Raw genomic sequence first — 19,178 nt, forward strand, 5'->3', positions numbered from 1 at the left:
GGCTGAGGTTCGCTAGTACTACCATGTTCATAATCAGTTTCCCCATGATGATACCAAATTTTGTAACTTCGTGTAAACCCACTCAAATATAGATGAGTCCAAACATCCCACTCTTTAATAACCTTTCTATTTTTTACAATTAGAGCAAGAACATCTTAACATATCTGTTTTTGCTTCCGGTTGTCGGTGAACTAACACCATGAATTCGGTTATACCTCGTTGGTATTCTTCCGTAAGCAATATCGTGTTCGGATCCAAATGAGGTCGATCGATCCAAGAACGAAAATAATTTGAAGAAGACATGTTTTTTATGAATCAAATTCGTGTGTAAAGAGAGTAAGAGGGATGATGAAGATATGAAGTGAATGAAGAGGAAGAGGGGTGCTTGTATTTATAGTTAAATTCTGCCGACAGACCGAGGAAATTCCGACGGAATACCGACGGAAACGGCTCTTTCCTCGGAATTTCCTCGGAATTTTTAAAATTCCCCAACGGCTCTCTAACGGCTATAATATATCCTCGGAATTCATCGGTTTTTTCCGAGGAATACATTTTTCCTCGGTATTCCATAAGAATATTCCGACGGATTGATATTTCCTCGGAATTCCATCTGTATATTCCACGGAAATTTCGAGGAAACCAAATTTTGTGTTTCCTCGGAATATCCTCGGGATATTCCGAGGATTTCATTTTCCGTTGGAATGTCCGTCAGAATACCGCTGTTTTCTGGTAGTGTTGTTACTATTTTTTTTTTTGCCAAATATGTGAATTCCATTGAAATGGGTAGAGTTTGTAAAATTATTACAATAGGTTTAATCATGTTATGATTTGCCTTGGCAAAAAAGATAAAAACAAGGCAAAGCAGATAAGAGAAGGTTCGAAGATAAATACTATCTAAGAAGCCAATGCTGCATTAGTCCACAGCTGTGTCTTTGATTCCTTTTGGACAGAATAGCATCCCTTATAAAGCGGTCGAGTCTCTTGAAGATTACCGCCGCCGGAGTGGAGATGCTATCGTGATAACGCTTGTTGCGCTCAGACCAGATTGAGTAGATAGTTGCTGAAGCCACCAAACGTTTGAGCAGCATTGGTGCGACTCTGTCTCGTAACATTAGCCATTCCGAGAAGGCTAACCATGTATGGAACCCCGCATTAGTGTAACCCAGTCTTCCTAGCGCGAGTCTCCAAAGATCCATGCTCCATTCACAACGAAGAAACAGATGGTCCCTGGCTTCGAGGAATGTGTTACATAGGCAACAAGATGTGCGTATGTCCGCGCCCCAACGAGCCTTCTTGTTACTAATCTGAGAACAAAATCAACATCTTTTGTTTTTCTATTACAAACCCCAACATGATGGATTCTAAAAAAGAAGAGAGAAAAAGTTCGCAAATCACAAGCTGAAGATGCCTCTCTTACCAAGATTAATCCAAAGAAGAAAAAGTAAAAACTTTGCAAATCACAAGTTATCCCAAGTCCATCTCTCACAGAGATTGATTTGGTAGAAGCGATGAAGAAGCAGAACGACGTATCTATGTTCCTTGCTGGGAAAGTAATCTCCACCCTAGCAAGAAACTCTAACTTGGTCTTTTCTCCAGCATCAGTGAACGCAGTGCTCACCATGGAGGCTGCCACCTCCCAATCCGACAGCGTCAAAAAAGAAATCATGACCTTCCTCAAATCTGCCTCCATCGATGAGCTCAACGCTGTATTCCTAGAGATCACTCCCAGACGGCAGCATGACCGGTGGCCCCAAAATTGCCACGGTTAATGGAGTCTGGATTGAGAAATCACGCGGGTTTAGTCGCTCTTGTAAGGATCTCCTGGTGAATTTCTTCAAGGCTGAGTATGCTCAAGTTGATTTCCGATCCAAGGTAATCCTTTATATATACTAAAGCACAAGTCACCTTACCAATCAGATTTTGACACATGGATTTATATTTTAAAAATTAAAAAATATTTAAAACAATAAAATCATTATTGAAAAAAATAAATGGCAAGCACGATCTCCACAACTAAATTATGTGTTTGTTTCCTAAATTTACTGTAAAAAGTACTTGCTCATCCATTTCTCTCCAACAACTCCACGATCACCAATTATCAATCTCCAGATTCCAGTTATTCATCCATCGTTTATATTTGCCATCTTATTGATCCACACGCAAAAAGAAAGACAAAACACACTTTCTCTACTACTCAAATTCACAAATATTGTGTTTATATTCAACGTTTTATCTTCCACGCAAACATATATTTTTTCTTACTCAGTCTCTCATGATCTTACTCTTTTATATGCAGTGTCTGTATATTAAGCCTCGCTCTCTCACATGCAAGGTTTCCCTTCGAAGAACTCAGCCTCAGGTTATCTCTTTTTCCAAATATGAAAAATCTGAAATATACTTACAAAATGAAATATATAAAGATTTTTGAGAATTTGCACTCTACATACAAGAAAGATCCAATAATTAGCTCTATACACATTTTTTTGTTTTCATAGGAATTGTAGATTAATTTATGACCATTATACCCCTATTGCTTTCTACTCTTCGATTTTCATGATGCCCACATATTCCTTTAGATTCTTTTTCTGATAATCCAATTCTACATGAAATAAAATGTATCTGTGTCAGACAAATTGATATATTATATTATATTCATAAAATTTCCCCGAACCAAGACACCTCTTCTTCTTCTTTATACGTTACTGTTCATCACTTAAATGATATATATCAGACATAACTCTATTTACTATGTCTTATTTGTGTTAATTGTCCAATCCAAATAGATCCAAGCGGCCGTGTAACGCCGCCTCCATCTTTTCCTTGTAGATGTCATCTGGTTTTATTTTGGTGGTGTTTCTTCTCTTCCTCTTCTGATTTGTTTACGTTGTGCGACAGAATTAGGAAAGCTTTGGCTGTTCTATAGTGGCTCGTTGGTTTAAGGCGGAGGCTCTGCTTGAGGGCGGTGGAGCAGACAACCGATTCCGCAAGTCAATCATCGGGATCCCTAAAGTTTGTCTCGATTGTTGAGAGGTGCTCGTTTGACGGCGGATCTATCCATAGAGATGGCGGTTCTCCCGGTGACGACTGTTCGGACTTGTGAGAAGGTGGAGACCCTTCGCAATCAACGGCGGAAGAGTTCGAGAGTCGGGTGTTCTTTATGGCTCTGGTGTTATGTGGCAGCGGGGCCCCTTTGAGATGGCTTAGCTTTGAAGGTACACCGGTGAAGGTTCTATTAGCTGGCACGGACACTCTGCTATAGTGATGTCCCGGATAAAATGATATGCTGGCAGCGGTGTCTGTCGCAGGTGGCGGCTCCGCCTCCTTCGTCTTCTTTCCCACATCTCCTCTAGTTCGCTTTAGATTTGTGTGTTTAATTAGGTGTGTTTCTTCTTTTTTCCATGTAACCTAGCAATTTCCGTTTCATCGGAGCTCCGGTCTATTTATGTTCAGATTTCCCCCTAGGGGCTTGATATATATTTAAGAGAAAGTGGAGTTTTTTTTTATTTTTTTGAACTGATTCTCTGTTACAAGTGGAATTAACAAATCAAAACGACCAGGTCCCTTGCTAAACTCTCATTTTTAACAGTCCCGGTAAAAGATTAAACATACTGCTATCATCCAAGTTTGATTACTAAAATGTTTACCCTTAACAATAACAAACTATCAGATTAACACACCGAGTAACCGACCAACGAAGATGCAATCCTGCATCAGACACTTCATTACACCAACGGTTACAAGTGAATTTAGTAAACCAAAACGACGAGAGACATTGCTAAACTCCCGTTTAACCATCTCGAAAAAAGATAAAATAGATAGTGCTATTGTTCAAGGTCTGTTAGATTGTTACTAAATTTTTTAGCCTTCACAAAAACAAATTGACGGTCTAACATAACAAGTAACCAACCAATGAAGATGTAACCCTGCAAATAGACACTTTATTACTAAAAAGCAAAAAATAACTTTCACACAGAGATGCTATCAGCTTTTCACTTCTCATCAACACATTTCAGCATCTACCCTCCATGATGCTCCCTTCAAAGGATGTCTCTTTTTTCCTCTCACAACCATTGCTTGTCTCGACTCCTTTCGGTTTACAAGTCAAAGCTAGCTTCATCATTTGTAGCTGACTGTTAGCATCAGAGTTTGGATCTCGTGCTTTTGTATTGTTCCTCTTAACTGATTCCAAGGGGCCTAAATCCAAGTCTTCACCGGCACTTCTCTTTTATTATTGATAGCTAGTATTATGTTTAGCTGAAGTCTGAAGGTTTTCTCCAGATAATAATATTTTTAAGAAACATTGTCCATACTTTCCTAGAGCACTTCTCTCTTATTCAATTACACAGCTAATTTTTATTTGTTGTAATCTACGAAAGACTTGTTTACTCAATAACTACAACATTATACGAAGAAGGGATTTTATTTAAATATAAGGTATCGATACGTATTGTACTCCTTACATCTCAAAACTGGATTATGCTATAAACCGAGCATACAAACAAATGCTAAAACAATCTTTAATATATTTTACATGCTAATGAAAAGCTTAACAGGCTACAATATTTTATTGTCGGCTATTAATATAATTAGTGTATCCAATAATATTTTTATCCGTCCACTCCTAAAATTAGAACGTTAACTTCCCAAAAATTCTCCTAGCAATTTTCGTATAGAAGCTAATTAATATATTGTCCAAGAACAACATATTCTAGCTGGATAAATCTTTAAATGTGTTAAAACTCTCGTTCTCATCCTCTATCACCCCGAATCCAAAACCAATCTCGTTCTTCTTCTATTACCGTCGCCACAAACATATCACTCGTCCCATAATCTGGAAAAGTTTTGCAAACAAAACAACATCTCTTGGGCATACCATTGCGTTGTCGTCCATATACTTCACCTTAACTACATATTTTATTTTGACTCCAAATACACTTCTTCTCTGTTTTTATTTCAACAGAAAGGGGTATTAAAATGTTAAAAGAAGAGAATTATAACCGCAGCTACACGGAACGGAGTTGTCCAAGCTCGTTTCTTCACCCGACGCCGTCATGACTAAGCACACAGAAGGAAACAAATTTATTGTAGGTCAGAAGAACATTCTAACGACAGAGAAAAGAACATTTATTTTGTGTCAGGAATAATCACCTTGATTTATTTCGTCAAGTGTGAGAAGAATCTCATCGTTGAGCTCCCTTTTATACACAAACCTCGAGTACTTGTTCTTGAAACCCTCCCCAAGAAAAACTTTTCGCATGCAACCCAATATCTTTTCTTTTGATCTTCCTGGCCATGCAGCCGCTGTGTCAGGTTTTCCTATGTTTCTACTGGTTCGTGATGCACAAACAGACACACGTAAAAGAGGTGGGCAAAAGGGCAATCATTACTAACCCCCCCAATTAAAAGTATAACCATTTTAGCTTACTACCTAAATACGGCCTACCCTAAATCGCGAACACAAAACGTCATGTGGTTAGTTTGGTAATTGCAACATCACCTGGATTGAATCTGATCCCCACACATAATTATATTGTGTAGTTACCTAATTATGCACTTCTTATTAGATATTGAACCAATTCACCCAAGATTTTTCTGTAAGGTACATTTCTGGAACGAATAAAAACAGAAACGAGAAAGAGGAAGACTAAAGACAAACTTGGCATTAACAAGAACGGCTTAGGCCAACAGATAATCAAGCAAAACAAAAATCTCAAACTACAAAAAAAAAACAAAAGAGCGCTCTTTACAACAAACGGAGTGAAAGAGCAGAACGTACATAATCTAAAAACAAGTGGTATCATTAGTTCTTCTCTTATTGTTTCTCTTTTATGTTACTCTTCAAAACTATGCTTTGTTTTTGTAACCGTTGCAAGTTTGCAGAAATACCTAACACTGTACCGGAAAAATGATGTGATGCATCTTTCATAAGATGCGGAGAGACAACAAAAACCTAACACCCTACCAAGAGAAAGAGTATCAACAACTTTGTTGATGCAAATAGACTATTATCACAATATATCAGAATATTCAACGATTTTACAAAACTATTGGTAAGTCTTTTAAATATAAACTGAATTTTTTGACATATATTTTTAATTCTGTTGTTTTATTTTCATTATTTCAAATCTACGTACATTATATTTTAAAGTATTTTTTTTGTAGAGAAATACAAATAATTTTTTTTGTAGAGAAATACAAATAAAAGTTAAGTGGATCAAATATAATATTTCTATGTGTTCCTATATATCTCAACTTTTTATGAAAAATGCTTCCAAATATGTATATCCTCTTTTTAAAAGATCACAATAGTTGTGGGAACCGAAATTTGCACTGTCGATTTCCGTTTAAATAAGGAAACTAGGAAAACCCTAATTTCTCAGAGGTCCCGGATATCTGGTAATACCACACGCCAAGCAAATCAGAACACAATAATGACAACGAAGAAGTATAAAAATCGTAAGAAGAGAGCAAAGAGAAGTATTATTCCGAATTTGCGTATGAGCGTTTACAACAAGGTATAAGCCTGAGCTCGAGAGCTGTCGGCGAGATTCTTATTTCTAGCAACCCTAAGACGGCTAAACCTAATTGAGTCGCAGCTCGAAATAACAAAAATGGAAAGTTGCCTAATTGCTCTAAGTGCTAAGTTTTCTCTGAAAAAGTCCCTCCCATGCCTCTCGCCTAGGATCCCTTATATACTGGCTCCAAGGTCGGTTTACGCTCTTCCTCTTCTGCCCTTAAGCCGCCATAGCATAAAAATGGAGATATTCCATTTTTTCCAATCTTCGTAATTATCTTCCAAATTTCGTATTTATCCACGGAAACTTGACATTTATCTTCCCTTGCGAACCAAGTGTAAACCGACATGTGGTTCACGGGCTGTTGGTTAAGAAATCGTAAGTTGGGCCTCGAGTCACGTCTTAGGTCCCTTTGTCGAAGAAGCACGTGTTTGGTCGCTGCGTAACGATCCTTCTCGAGCTCTTGTCCGATGATTCGCGTTTCTTCCGCAAAGGTTTTTCGTAAAGAAGAATCTATTTCGAAAAAGTATTTGTCGAAGAAGTTTTCTACGTTTTTCTTCTTCGGGGATTTGGACGTTAACTTCGTCGTAACCGTTTTTGACCCCAACAGTTAGCCCCACAGCTCGTTAGAGTCGAGACTCTTGCGGGCGGTTTAACGATTTTGGCGAAGTTAGGCGTATTGAACGAAGTTTACTTCAAACTCAGTGGAAGAGAATTCTCGAGAAAATGTTTTTTTAAAAAAAATAAAAAAATAAAATAAAATTCTGATCTCATACTTCTATAAGTAGTGAGCTCTTGTCATTCATTTGCTTCACACCTTTCCTTCTTCAAACCTTCAAAAACTCTCTAGCTCCAAATATCTTGTTTTTAACATGTCTTCTTCCCATGGTGACAAGCGGAGTTCCGATGTTGAGATGGGCGAGGCTACATCTCCGGCGCCGATTCCGACTTCTCCGGTCGAAGCGCCGGCTTGCGTTGCCGATCATCTCTCCTTTCGAGAGAAATTAGTTCGTCGCCAAGCCGAGAAAGAAAATGTTCGAGCCGGCGCCGAGTTACCGTCGTCTTCTGCACTGGCCGTTGCTCCGGGTCATGGGACCGAGGGCGTAACTCCGCGAGATACGGGAACTCTCGCAGGCTCGGTTGTTCCGGATGCTTCGGCTTTACCTGCTGGATCGTCCACGACTCCGATTCTCGTCGAAGATAAGGGGAGGGCCGCTGACTCTATGCCGCCTCCTCCTGCCAGGAAGGAGATCGTTCTAGCGCTGCACGCTCCTAGTGTTGTTCCGGTTACTCAGCCTAAGGGCCAGAAGAGGAAGTTTACCAAGGGCGGTGACAGGGAATCTTCGCAGCAAGGAGGCTCGAGCATAGTGTCGGGGCTTCGCGGAAAGGTTTGTCGCTCACTCACTTTCTTGATCGTTGTATATTTTTCTAAAAGACAAAGGATCTCTAAATTTCTTCTCGTTTCGCAGTTCGTGTCGTTGATCGACGGGATGATCAGCGAGTGCGGTTCTGAGACCAGTCATCTTGCCGGGGAGTTGTTGGAACTTCAGGGTAGATGGTCCGAAACCGAGCCCATGCTGACAGCTGTCAAGGGTTCTCACTCCGTGAAAGTGTCGAAACTTGAGATCGCGATAGGGGAGCTCAAGAGGGACCTCGGGAAGAAGGTGAGTTCATTGCTCAAGAAGAAGAAAGCCAGGAAGGCCAAATCTTCGGAAGTTCGTCGTCTTCAGCGTCAGATTGAGAATGATGCAGGATTAGTGAGCCGCGGGATTCGAGAGGCCAAGGACGCTCTTAGTTCTGAGTTCCAAGCTCGCTTGGCGAAGATCTCCGCCTTTCTGGGCTCCCTCGAGTGCATTCGGAACATGGATTTAGCCTTGGCGACAATCGAAGGCGGGATGGCCGTGGTTCAGTCGTTCCAAAGTGAGACTCCTCCGACCTTAGAGGCCGAAGAGGCCCGACTGTCCGGCTGCAAGGGAGATTTGGCAGTCGTGGATGGAGATTTCGATCTCATCCTAGCTGCAAGGGAGGGGAAGGATGCGGTACTCGGGGGTGACGCGGCTCTAGGTTTAGATGAAGCGACGGTTTAAGAGGGAGCGTGAATTCTGAGGATGACTTTGGTTAGATCTCTTGCGGGAGATTTTTTTTATGTTCGATGTTTCGGCCTTAAATGGCCTTATTTCGTGTTTCGGGACTGGCCGTGTGTGGCTTTGAATCCCCGCCGCTCTGCGGCTTTTATGACAAGATGGTCGAGTTGCATTTTTCATAAGCTTACGTATGGAGTGGAAGAAGGGTGATGAGTTGTCGTCTCATATCCTTTTTCGATGTGAAATGTTTTGTTCGAGATCTGTTTCGAGAGTTTTTCCTCGAGGTATCAACATCGCGGGATATCTGAAGATGTCGAACATAAACATAGAGGCATGGTTTTGGGATCTCGTATGTTTTGGATATCATGCCTTGAGATGTTAGAGACCAGTGCGCTGGGTTTAGGCAAGACCTAAGTTTACTTTCGGTTTAAGATTTTGTGCGGTGACTAGCCGGCTATCGATTTATCTGTCGCGATTTTAACCTGATTCGTACCGATTTAAAGTCCGCGATAGGTTCTCGGCTTATATGACTTGTTAGATACGAATCGAGCATCTCTCCGGAGACAATTTTTAAGCCAACCGGAAGTGCTGGACCAAAATTTCGTGTTCTTTTATAGCGCTATTATCCTTGTGTCGGATGTACGAGAGTCATCTTCGTAAGATGGCTATCTCTGTTTAGGGCGTTCGAGAGTTCGATGTGATCAGCACCGAACTTGGCGGCAAATGCCGTTGTTTAGAGTTTTTGCACAAGATATGTGTTAAAATGTTCATCATTTTTTGACGGAGTGTCCGTTTTCGTCGTTCGGAAGAAGTAATCCTTGAAGCATCTCTCACGACGTCTCGCGATGCCAATGGATGCTTCTTCCTAACGGCTGATTTATATTCGAAATTCGAAAATGTTTCGCGGATACAAGATAATTTGCTTGGTTGAGATATGTCGGAAACATCGAAGGCGTGGTCGGATGTTTTCGAGTTTGAGAGTATACGAGTATACGTATCCACTCCCCCCCTTTTTGATGAGGGGGGACAGCTGAATTTGCCTTTTGACAAACTGACTACGTACTCCTTATGGAGATCAAGCCGTCTCGTAGTTCGGTGATTGCGAGTGGGTCAGTGGTATTATTTTTTGAGATGCATCGCGTTCCAGGTCCTTGGAATTTTTATGCCTTCCATGTTGGGTATTTCGTAGGAGCCTGGTCGGATGATTTTTTCGATTTTATAGGGTCCTTCCCAGTTTGCTCCGAGTTTTCCCGCGTTTCGTTCAGCGGGTGTTTTGGAAGACTTTGCGAAGGACTAGATCTCCCTGATTAAATCTGCGATTCCGTACGTTGGAATTGTAGTACTTCGCGGCTGCGTGTTGGTAATTTTGGATTCGGATGAGCGCTCGATCTCAGCGCTCGTTAATGAGATCGAGGTCGTCGAGGAGCATTGCGTTGTTGAGCTCCTCTCGTTCGGGAAGTAATCTTCTTCGAACACCGGGGAATTCTACTTCTGCGGGAATCATGCATTCCGTTCCGTACACCAGAGCGAAAGAGGTTTCTCCTGTTGCTCGCCTCGGGGTGGTACGGTGGGACCAGAGGACTCCCTCGAGTTCGTCGGCCCACCTGCCTTTTTTGGCCTCTAAGCGTTTCTTCAGTCCGTCGAGAATGGTTTTATTAATCGTTTCAGCTTGTCCGTTACACTGCGGATATCTGGGCGTTGATTTGTTAAGCCGTATCTTCCATTTTTCGCAGAATGCCTCGAACCGGGTGGAGATAAACTGAGATCCGTTATTGGTTACGATTTCGTAAGGAACTCCATGCCTACAGATGATGTTTTTCCATACGAAACTTTCGACTTGGACATCTTTTATACTTGCGTACGAATCTGCCTCTACCCATTTTGAAAAGAAATCGGTGAGGACTAAAAGGAAACGCTTTTGCTTTGAATTATGAAGGGGACCGACGATGTCCATGGCCCAGCGCATAAAAGGATAGGGCGATGTGATGGAGTAGAGGACTTCGGCTGGTTGTCGGATGGTTGGAGCATGCCTTGGCATTTTTCGCATTTTCGTGCGAACTTCTCGTAATCTCCGATCATCGTTGGCCAGTAGTATCCATGACGTTTGATTTTTACTGCCAGTGATATTCCGCTGGAATGATTGCCGCAGGACCCAAAATGTACTTCTTCCATCACTTTTTTCGCTTCTTTCCCTTCCAGGCACGTCATAAGTGGTCTGGAGCATCTCCATTTGTATATTTTTCCATCTACTATTACGTAGCGCGCGGCCTGTGTTCGGAATTTGCGGGCTGCCCATTTCTCGGTGGGCAGGCGTCCGTCGATAATGTAGTCTTGAATTTTCTACAGCCACGGGGTATCACAGCCGTAATCAGATTGCTCTGATTAAGGTTGTATTGCCACTTCTTCTTCTTCGTCATCTTGACCTTCTATGAGGTTGACGACGATTGGTGGTCCGATGCTCGGGTGGTCCGATGCTCGGGTGTTCGATGAACTCGACCGGAATCACCTTTTTAAGTCCTGGATCAGAACTTGATGCTAAGACCGCGAGAGCATCTGTCTGGATGTTTTCGGAACGGGGAATTCTTGTGAGGGCAAAACAGTCAAACTTTTGAGCTAGTTTTCGGACCAGTTTGAGGTACGCATCCATCCGTTCGTCCCTGGCCTCATACTCTCCGCTGTACTGACTTGCCACTAACTGGGAATCGCAGTAAGCGTGGACGTTTCGTATCTTCAAGCCGTGAGCCAAACGCAGTCCTGCGACGAGTGCTTCGTATTCGGCTTCGTTGTTTGAGGCGTGGAATTCCAGCCTAAATGATTTCTCTAAGATCTCATTCGTTGGAGATGTGAGGCGAATTCCGACGCCTGATCCCTGCTTGGACGAGGATCCGTCGACGTGAAGGAGCCAAGTGGAATTTGGTTCCTCGTTGGTTATGGTCTCTGTCGGTAATTCGACCAAGAAGTCCGCAAGCACTTGTGACTTTGCTCTTGTTCTCGGTCGGTACTCGATATCGTATTCGCTCAGTTCTACCGCCCATTTGGCTAATCTGCCCGATTGACTCGGGCTGTGCAGGATCGTTCGTAGGGGAAAAGTCATGAGGACGACGATCGTGTGGGATTGGAAATATGGTCTTAGTTTTCGGGCCGATGTTACGACCGCGCATGCTAATTTTTCCATTAACAGGTATCTAGATTCGGCATCCAGCAAGGTTTTGCTGATATAGAAAATAGGTTTCTGTTCACCGCGTTCTTCCCTCATTAGCACGCCGCTCACAGCTGTTGCTGATACAACGATGTGCAAGAACAAAGGTTCCCCTCCACTGGTTTTGCAAGGACTGGGGGAAGCCAAATACCGCTTCAGCTGTTGGAAAGCGTTTTCGTATTCTTCTGACCATTCAAATTTTTTATTTCCCCGTAAGACATCATAGAAAGGCAGGCACTTGTCTGTTGATCGCGAAATAAAACGGTTAAGGGCTGCGACTCTACCGGTCAACCTCTGGACTTCCCGCTTATTCTTCGGCGAAGCCATCTCGATCAGTGCGTGATCTATTTTGGATTAGCCTCGATGCCACGGAATGTGACTAGGTAGCCGAGGAATTCCCCTGATGCCACACCGAAATTTGCACTGTCGATTTCCGTTTAAATAAGGAAACTAGGAAAACCCCTAATTTCCCAGAGGTCCCGGATATCTGCTAATACCACACGCCAAGCAAATCAGAACACAATAATGACAACGAAGAAGTATAAAAATCGTAAGAAGAGAGCAAAGAGAAGTCTTATTCCGAATTTGCGTATGAGCGTTTACAACAAGGTATAAGCCTGAGCTCGAGAGCTGTCGGCGAGATTCCTAGTTCTAGCAACCCTATGACGGCTAAACCTAATTGAGTCGCAGCTCGAAATAACAAAAACGGAAAGTTGCCTAATTGCTCTAAGTGCTAAGTTTTCTCTGAAAAAGTCCCTCCCATGCCTCTCGCCTAGGATCCCTTATATACTGTCTCCAAGGTCGGTTTACGCTCTTCCTCTTCTGCCCTTAAGCCGCCATAGCATAAAAATGGAGATATTCCATTTTTCCGATATTCGTAATTATCTTCCAAATTTCGTATTTATCCGCGGAAACTTGACATTTATCTTCCCTTGCGAACCAAGCGTAAACCGACATGTGGTTCATGGGCTGTTGGTTAAGAAATCGTAAGTTGGGCCTCGAGTCACGTCTTAGGTCCCTTTGGGCCGTCTTTCGACTCGAAACGTTTATTACGGCTTCTTTCGATAAAGAATGAACTTTCCACTGTTTTTACGGTAAAGTTTGATTGATAACTTAAAAATGGCGGGGAACGTGAGATGGGTACGCTACGGTAGTCGGGAGATAGCATCGAAGGGTAGACAAGAATGCATGGACTGATGTCATATCGACGTTTCGGAAGAGGTCGGTCGCTACGTAGCGACCGGACTTTTGGTTCGAGCTTGGTCGCTACGTAGCGACCGAGCGGAATGGACGTTTGGTCGCTACGTAGCGACTGAGCTTTGGCTCGAACTCGGTCGCTACGTAGCGACCGAGCGGAGCATGTGTTTGGTCGCTGCGTAACGATCCTTCTCGAGCTCTTGTCCGATGATCCGCGTTTCTTCCGCAAAGGTTTTTCGTAAAGAAGAAACTATTTAGAAAAAGTATTTGTCGAAGAAGTTTTCTACGTTTCTTCTTCGGGGATTTGGACGTTAACTTCGTTGTAACTGTTTTTGACCCCAACAATAGTTGTTTTGATGCTTCCAATTTCTTTGTTTGGACGCAGCAATTTCTAATTTTAGATGCGTGTGTTATCCAGCTCCAGAAAATATGAGTGAAACAATTTTAATCGAATAAAATCTGTTTCATAAAAAAAACATTGAAATTTAGGAGAAAAGAGATAATTTATAGATGCAAACAAAAATTGATCTGTGCATAGCACAGGGTAATATACTAGTACTTCTATATGCAGCAAGAATAGTATGTTTTCTGTTTCATCACTTTCTAATTAATTAAACTACGGGTTTAGCCCCCGCGCTTGCGCGGGGCTGGGTAAGTTGTCGATGCATTGTGTTGTTTTGTGCATGTAATTGTATTGTTTGTTTTTTGATAAAAGTTAAATTTGTCATGTTGTCTATAATTGTCTACGAATGGAGGATCGAAAGTTATACATGTTCATTTGGTAGATCTAACAATGACCATAGTATTCATTTCGTTGTTATTTTTTTAATCTTATATTGGTATAGATTTGATTGACCTCTAGCATAAAAATGATCAAAGATAACCGAACTTTTGTAGTTGTTAAGTTACGGTTAAAATAGTGTACGGAAAAGGGTTTAAATTTTGATTTTAAATTTTTTAAATGTATATGTACAGTAAATAATATAGTTTTCTTAGTTTACACGGATTTTATTGTGAAACTTCTCAAATGTAGTCTTTTTTGTAAAATTAAAGTAATAAGTGAAGATATGTATATATTTAAATTGTTATATAACTATTTAGTATAGAGTTTTTGCGATTTTTTTTAATAAAAATGGTTTTGTGGTTTTTGAAAAAAAAATCAATCGCAGACCAAAAAAAGAAATTGGTATAGCTTTATGTTTCAAGAAAATAAATTGGGTTTAAATTGTTTAGATTTGAATTTGGTGGGCCTTGGAACATTAGTTTTCTCTGTTTCTAACTCAACCGTTAGGTCGTTTTATTTTTCATCGTCGGGAGAGCTTCTAGGTTTCCAGTTATTAATTCAACCCAATGATATGGAACATTATTGTATCAAACATGAATAAATGTATATAAACTGACCAAGGCTTTCGATTTGTGGTTCCTTGCTGCAATTGTTTTAAGTGACTTTGCGCGATGGTTAATATGGTGTCATGAAATTATTGAAATACTTTAGATTTTGTATGAATGGTCATTAAAGCTAATTTTGTTTAACTAAATTAAACCCTACAATTCACACAATTTATGTAAAATCAAATTATATTAACACAATCATATATAGATCACAAGATTTTCTCATAATATTAACAAAAATCTTAAGACTCCAAAAAGATTGACAAAAGTCTTAAGACTCAATTGACCAAAAGCAAGGCCAAGTCAAATAAAAAACATTGAAAAAGCTCAAGAAACCTCTGCATCTGTAAGTAAACTTACTTCGCTTTTGTCTTAGATTTCTTGAGAAGACTGGAAGTTCTGAACTCATCATCGTCTCTAATAAAGCTCCACCAGAGAATGGTTAGAGGAACTGTGGCGAGGTGCCAAATAGAGTGAACATCGAAGTAGCCTCCATACGGAGGGAAGTCATATATCTCTAAAAGCATAGCTAAACCTGAAGCTATCACAACCACCCACAGTTTCCAATTAGAAGGATGCCTAGAAACAGCCCATCTTGCCCATAGGAAAAGCTGAGCGACTCCCATGGCCACACACACAATCATGTTCCAACTGTAAACAACATTGAACTCACAGAGAATGTGGAGAAAAAAATGGAACTGGTTTCAGATAGGGGAAAGAGTTCTCTGTATACCATAATCAAGTTTGTAGAAGTTAATGTACAGTACGTGGGTGGTGACTAAAGCTAGTAATGGAGCGGATACCATGACTCTTGCAGCCTCCACCCGAACATCAAAGGTTCTTAGGATGGATACGATGAGTGAGAATCCGAGAACGGCTATTGCAGATGAGTAGTCCAACCTCTTTGTGATGTCAACATCCCTGAGAATTCATAGAGACAGATCACCAGAAGATTGAGGATGATAAAAGTAATGTGTAGATGATTATCGAGTGTGGAAAACTGCATTCCAGAACCAAGAGTTCATGGACAGAAACCAACATATTCATAGTAACCCGTCCTATCTTGTTTGAGAGGAAACTTATAGTATAGTGTAATAATAAAGGAGAGCCAGCCATGGAAATGCATCGCTAGGCTTAGCACAGAGAAAGTAACAGAAGCAGGGTCCTGACAATGACCATGGGCTCTTCTCATCATGGCTACCATGTCCGTTTCTGAACAAATTCATTAATTATTCCAGTTCTCTAAACATAACATCTAAATGTTGTAGCTTCTCAATCTTACCATGGTATTCTCCATTGAGCCAGACATGCAATGCGTGGCCAACGTTAGAAACTCTAACAGTAGTGGCTTGCCTCCTTTATTCTTAAGGTCACTGTCATCTATCTTGAACCTATAATATAGAAAATTAATCAGATAAAATTTTTATGTTTCTTTTTGATGTTTTCTTCTTGAAATTCTAATTCATAAAAAAAAAATCAGACTTGTACGCTTACTTTTGTTGTGTACCATCTGTAATCAGACCGGTCTCGGTGAACACCTTGAATGATTCAAACTTCTTATTTGCCTTCTTTGACTTCATATAATTCCCTGCAGTGTGATGAGAGACAATCTGAAACATATAGCAAAAAAAAAAATGAAAGTAAATAATCTCTTAATTTTTTGTCGATACAATACCTGAGTAGAGTGCTTCCCATGAATTCACCATGCTTCTTGATGTTTTTCGAGTTCCAAAAACGGGGGAAGTCGAGCAACAATGAACGCTTTGATAAAGAAGATTAACTAACAGAGGTTCTGAAGATTCATCTATAATTTATAGGTTTGGCGTGAAGGAAACGGAGAGATCGACATCGCTTCTGAATAAATGACGAAAACATTAATTGGTAAATCAAGAGACATACGTTGAACAATAGGGAAGATTAATGTTTGGTGTTTGCAGAGAAGCTGAACGGAGACGGCAAAGGTAAAGAGACGAAGAACATTTAAAAAACCCCTAATCGACAAAACGCTGTTGTGTTAGTAACATAATAAAACATTAATTGAACGGGAAAACTTAAATCATACCATATAATTTAAAAACCAAACGCGAGAGAGGAATAGACAATTACTAAACCAAACCAAGAATCATGGACCCCATAGTCTTTATAAAATGCATACGTGTACAACTTAAGGAGAGAGTAAACTCTCCTATTATAAATATATATTAGTTCCGGCCATCAATGTATAAAGTATCATTTAGTTTAGTGGTATAAATGTTGGTGTTTATATGTCAATAACCCGGGTTCGAGCCACAGACTTGACATTTTTCACACTTTTTAAAGTGAGACTCACATGACACGCACTGACATGGCGACACAAAAATGAGGCAACTGCCTCATTATATTATAGATTAGGGCCGTCAAAATGAACCATATAACTTATGAACTAGCCAACTCAACTCAAGATTCATGATCACGACTTTGTTTTTAGACTAATTTAATAATCGAGTTTAATTTAGATTGATTTAGTGAACATGAGTTTGTTTATGAGATTAGTTTTTTTATTGTAAAATTACAATAATACATATTTATATTGATATTTTTCTTTGAGAAATAATTTACACGATAACTTTTTGGAGATATCTGTAGTAAATTGTAAGAACCTTCAAAATAATGTTAGATATTAGATATCCAGGGCCATGCTGGATGCAGGCACTGGATGCAGGCAAATCAAGCATGAGTTTGGGATCTTTTTGATATTAATTATTTTAGGGGCCAAAACTTCTTAAGTATTCTACTATAGTCTAGTGGTTGTTACATGTTTTTATCATTATCGTAGTGTCACAGGTTCGAACATTCCTCTTCCTTCTTTTTCTTTTAGTGTTTATTACACATATAATTTTGGCTTGGGGCCCATCAATGTTCAGGCACTGCCTGTAGATATCTTCAAGTTATCCAACTATCTTTGCTATAATGTTTTTTTTTTAATTATTATGTTAGGCTGAAGAAATCCGTATGGATGTTAATAAATGGGCTTCGCATCACACCAACGGTCTCATCGAAAATCTTCTTCCTCTTGGATCCGTTACATGCCTAACGACTCAAATTTATGGAAACGCATTGTACTTTAAAGGAGTCTGGCAACATAAGTTCAACAAGTCCTTGACGAAATACATGACTTTACCTTCTCAACGGCAATATGTACGTGTGCCTTTCATGACAAGCGGTCAAGACAATACATTGAGGCTTACGATGGTTTCAAGGTCCTAGGACTACCATACCGACAAGGAGGTGACGATAATACCAACCGAAAATTCTCAATGTACTTCTATCTACCCGACAAGAAAGATGGATTGCATAATCTTTTAGAGAAAATGGCATCTACTCATGGATTCTTGGACCGTCACATTCCATTAGAGAGAGTTATAGTTGGTGATTTAGAATCCCAAAGTTCAAGATTGAGTTCGGGTTTGAAGCTTCAAAGGTTTTGGTGATTGGAAGCACGAAATGTCATTGTACCAAAAGCTTGTGTCGAAATTGACGAAGAAGGTACTGAAGTTGTGGCTGTTTCTGCTCGACTAGGTTATTGTACCTCCAATGGTATTGTACCGAAATGATAGATTTTGTGGCAGATCATCCTTTTCTTTCCTGATTAGAGAAGACAAAACCGGAAATGTTTTGTTTGTTGGTCAAATCTTCAATCCTTTTAAATGTTCTCCAGCTTAGGACCGGTTTTACCATACTCCAGTCTGGTTTGTTTCTTATTGGATCTAATCAGTTCAGTTTAGCGAAATGTTCATTCGGTTGAAGCTATCTAGAATAGGCTCAGACCGGATTATTCTTATTTTATTTTTTTTGGTTGAACGATATTGGGTTTGATTACAGGAAAAAAAAACAATACATATAAGTGATTTTGAATTCCTCTTATGAAAAGAGGTTATGAATAATGTATTCAAAATTTTCTCTTCGATATTTATATAGCAGTAGTATAAGCGAACATATAATTGATGAAAAAAACTAAAAATTAAAATGATACTTTTCAATATAATAAAATAAAATTCATTCACATATGGAATATTCTGTATGTTTTTATATTTTATAAATATTTAATTTTATTTTTTAAAGTGCTTTTGTAAAAAGTAATTTTACATTAAAAACTAATTAAATTTTATTAAAAGGAAATAAAAACTTTATCACTAATGACATTTAGGTATAATTTTAGTTCATTAAGGTTATCTATGTAATTAATTTTGTTGAAAAGTTTGATATTAGATAAGCTGTTTTTTAAAATTATTTTCGTATTAATCATTTGATCAATAATATATTTATTATAAAAATTATTATTATTATTAGTTTCAGAAAAATAATGTCTAACTTATTTTAGATTTTCAATTTTTTTGTCAAGTTATGTTATATATATATATATATATGTGTGTGTGTGTGTGTGTGTCTATATATGTATATCTTTTACAATTTCTAGATATTTTTTTATGTGTTTTTGAGAAAATAAAATGAATAATATCATAATTCGTTTATTATAAGAATCTATATATTTTTATATTATAAATATTTCCTTTTCTTATTTATGGGATTCTGTAAGAAAAGGCAAGTTAAATTAAAAGGTTTACTAGATATTAAATTAAAAGGAAATTAAATTAACTTGTGACGTTATAGAAGTTTTCTTTTAACCAAAAAACTTCTATATATATTGATAACGCGACATGTTTCAAATTTCTCACGTTATTCATATATGTTTTAATGCAGAAAATATTCCTTTGATTTTTTTTTTCCTTAAGAAAAAAGAGCTAAACCGAA

The 19,178-nt window shown here is 39.3% G+C and overlaps 2 long non-coding RNA genes and 2 pseudogenes across 2 annotated transcripts; 2 read left to right on the forward strand and 2 right to left on the reverse strand.

The window, feature by feature from the left end:
• Positions 1 to 1,451: 1,451 nt before the first annotated feature.
• LOC125592476 lies at positions 1,452 to 18,089 on the forward strand (annotated as a pseudogene).
• Positions 2,482 to 3,507, forward strand: LOC111213752. The gene is made up of 2 exons (XR_002663419.2): positions 2,482 to 2,797; positions 2,896 to 3,507. It is a non-coding gene; the product is annotated as an uncharacterized LOC111213752 (long non-coding RNA).
• LOC125593413 lies at positions 4,828 to 5,405 on the reverse strand. Its single transcript, XR_007329323.1, has 2 exons — positions 5,149 to 5,405; positions 4,828 to 5,055 (listed from the first exon to the last, which is right to left on the reverse strand). It is a non-coding gene; the product is annotated as an uncharacterized LOC125593413 (long non-coding RNA).
• LOC125593341 lies at positions 14,256 to 16,093 on the reverse strand (annotated as a pseudogene).
• Positions 18,090 to 19,178: the final 1,089 nt, after the last annotated feature.

This window comes from Brassica napus, chromosome C9 (genome assembly GCF_020379485.1).
Source record: "Brassica napus cultivar Da-Ae chromosome C9, Da-Ae, whole genome shotgun sequence".
Classification (NCBI taxonomy): Eukaryota; Viridiplantae; Streptophyta; class Magnoliopsida; order Brassicales; family Brassicaceae; genus Brassica; species Brassica napus.